This window comes from Watersipora subatra, chromosome 3 (genome assembly GCF_963576615.1).
Source record: "Watersipora subatra chromosome 3, tzWatSuba1.1, whole genome shotgun sequence".
Lineage (NCBI taxonomy): Eukaryota > Metazoa > Bryozoa > Gymnolaemata > Cheilostomatida > Watersiporidae > Watersipora > Watersipora subatra.
The window spans coordinates 61,557,011-61,560,773 of record NC_088710.1 but is presented as its reverse complement, the minus strand read 5'-3'; positions in this window follow the sequence as shown (position 1 = coordinate 61,560,773).

The following is a 3,763-nucleotide window of genomic DNA, read 5'->3' as shown; positions in this document are numbered from 1 at the left end:
GACATCAGCTTGTACCATTTGGCCAAGTAACAGCTACTGCTCACACAAATGGGAAGAGCTTGCCACTGACATTTATGGTAGTACCTAAAGATAGGAGAGCAGTGTTAGGTGGCAAAGCATGTGCTACTCTAGGACTGTTGGCAAAGCTAAACCAAATACAATCTCCAGGTAAAACTATTGGTAACACTTTCAACCTTGATAGTTATTCAGATGTATTTGATTGGCTCGGCTGCATAGAAGGTGAAAATTCTATAGAGTTAGATCCTGCATATACTCCTGTTGTACATCCTCCACGAGTTATACCTGAACCAGTTAGAGATCAGGTGGTAAAGGAGTTGAAAACAATGGAATCATTAGGTATTATAGTTAAGTTAACTGAGCCAACTGATGGGTAAATAGTCTTGTACCAGTAAAAAAACCTGATGGTAGTATTAGGATTTGTATTGATCCAACGAACCTAAACAAAGCTGTTAAAAGGGCACATTATCCTTTACCTACTATTGAATCTGTTACAGCTAGAATGCCTGAAGCTAAATTTTTTAGTGTATTAGATGCATATAAGGGTTTTTGGCAATTGGAACTAGACAAATGTAGTAGTCTTTTAACAACTTTTAATAGTTCTTTAGGTAGATTTGCTTTTACTAGATTACCTTTTGAAATTAAGAGTGCTCCTGAGGTATTTCAGGCTGCGATGGGAAAGCTCTTTGAAGGTCTAGATGGTGTGGCAGTAATTATGGATGACATAATTATTAGTGCATGCTATTACTCTTCAAGAACATAACAATAGACTAAAGGCAGTATTAGAACGTTGTAGACAGCAAGGACTGAAGTTGAACAGAAAGAAGTCTCAGATTGCAGTATTTCAAGTAAAGTACATAGGCCATGTTCTTTCAGCTGATGGAGTGAAGCCTGACCCCAGCAAAGTTTCTGCAATTCACAACCTAGAACCTCCAGTTGAAAAAAACTGGTGTACGAAGAATCATAGGTATGGTCAACTACCTCACAAAGTTTGTGTCGAACCTGTCCGAGCATCTAAGTGAGCTTCGCAAAATGACTGAGAAAAGTTCTGAGTTTGTTTGGACACAGCAACAAGATGAAAATTTCAAAAATCTGAAAAGCAAAATTTCATCAGCTCCTCTTTTAAAATACTATGATGTCAGCAAACCAGTTCTCTTATCTGTTGACTCTTCTAAATCGGCCATTGGTGCAGTTCTATTACAATATAGAGAAATAATCCCCTATGTTTCCAAAGCTCTTACAAATACAGAGCAGAGGTGGTCACAAATTGAGAAAGAGATGCGAGCTGTTGTGTTTGCAGCAGAACACTTTCACAGATACATATATGGTAAATATCACTCTTGAGACTGATCACAAGCCACGTATCAATAGTATAAGTAAACCTATCAACAAGATACCGCCAAGATTACTCAACCTAGTTTGGAAATTGATGTCTTGCGATGCTACACTGAACTACAAATGAGGAGAGGAGTTATACATAGCTGATACACTGAGCAGAGCCACTTACAAAGATAGTGAACGGACCATAACTGATGAAATCTCAAGTCTCAACTGCCTTCCTGTTCTACATTCTACAGAATATCAACAAGCTGAACTTAAAGATGCTACATCTAAGGATACCCAACTACAAAAACTCTGCAAAGTGATCAGTGATGGTTGACCTGATAGCAGAAAAAAGTTAGACAAAGACCTTAGGCCATTTTGGACTGTGCAGCATTCACTCACTGAAATTAGTGGTTTAGTATTTAAAGATCAGCAGTTTGTCATTCCTAGAGCTCTGAGACAGCATATGTTGAACACAATACACCAACCTCACTTGGGACAGACTTTAAGCATCAAAAGAGCTAAAGAATTTGTATATTGGCCAGGAATGTCATCTGAGATCATAGATACGGTTCAAACCTGTGACAAATGCTGCCAACATCAGAGAAATCAACAAAAAGAATCGCTTCAGCTTGTAGATACTCCAGAGTTGCCAATGTAGACTGCAGGAATGGATTTCTTTCAGCATGGCAACCAACACTTTCTTATAGTAGCAGACTATTTTAGCGGTTTCATTGAATACTCAAAACTCAGCAGTACTACTAGTTCATCTGTAATAACTCATGTTATATCCATTTTTGCCAGACACGGAATACCACCAGAAAAGGTTATAAGTGACAATGGGCCAGAGTTTTCTAGCAGTCTGTTCAGGGAATTTGCAAGAACATGGAAATTTGAACACCGTACATCAAGCCCACGGTATGCTCAATCTAATGGACTTGCAGAACGCTTTGTAGGAATACTTAAAGGACTGCTAACAAAATTTTATGGCCTATACTTAGCTCTACTGAATTACAGGAACACTCCTAGAGGAGATGGCATACCATCACCAGCAATGAGATTGTTTGGCAGAAGAACCAGAACACTACAGCCCTCTACAAAATCAGCTATGGAGCCAGGTCAGCATTCACTCGACACATATGATGACCTTCGAGCAGCTAAAGCAAAGCAAAAGAAATTCTATGACAGTAATGCTAGAGATCGTACACCTTTACAAGATTGAGATAAAGTAAGATTACGCAACTGTACTAGCAATTTATAGCTGCCAGGAATCATCATGAAGACAATTGGTAAAAGCTACTTGGTAAAGGACTTGGCTACTGATGTACTATATTGACGTAACAGGAGACAGATTAAAAAAGATGCCGAAAGCAAGACCTGTATAGACTTACCTGACGACATTGAGCTTAGAGGCATTCAGCCAGACAACATACATGCCGAAAGCAAGACCTGTATAGACTTACCTGACGACATTGAGTTTAGAGACATTCAGCCAGACACTATACACAGAGCTAATCAAAATAATCAACCTAATGCTAATAATGTACCTGTTTGTCCAGAACCTGCTGCCACACCGCCTCGACTTCCTCGGGTTAGAGCACAACCATTCCGGTTTGACGACTACAATATGTACAATTGTAGTAGACAGTAGTGATAACTTTATGATAGCTATGTATGTTGCTAGTTTGATTATTACAATTAGAATTGGATTTCATCGTTTTGGTTTTGTAGAAGAAAGAGAGATGTATTGAAGTTAGGTGCACAATGTATGTTACACTTAGTAATTACCTGCCCTTACTTACACTTCCTGTTGTATTCATCACATCCTTGTATTGCATCAGCATTGCAACATATTTTATGTATACCTGTGTTGACTCTTTATTGACTTGGTCAGTTGATATTACACTGAGCAACAATACACTTGTTATACCATGTACACCACTCTAATATTGTTCAAGACACATTTCATTCGTTTTGAACTAGTAGCCCATTTTTCGCTGCCTTGTCTTGGTTCAGCTACAGGCAGCGCGGACTTTGTTTGACCGGGCGACATCCGAGCCGGCAGGGCTTTGGTTATTGCACTCATCATAGAAGTTGTAGACGTTATACAAGCAAGGGTTTGTTTAAGGACCGCCAGAAGGGTGCAGTAGTTGGGGTTTAAACTTAGGACCTAATGATCACTGTCCATATATGTACCTTACCAACTGCGCTATCTGTCCTGTATGTATATATATATATATATATATATATATATATATATATATATATATATATATATGTATATATATATCTATATATATATATTCAATCGGCTGCTCTGACAATGGAGCTTTGCAGTGATGATGAGGAAACTGACTGGCACATGAAACTTCTTTATGGTGCCTACCACCGACAAATATGTAAAGTTGGCTATCTTCACCAG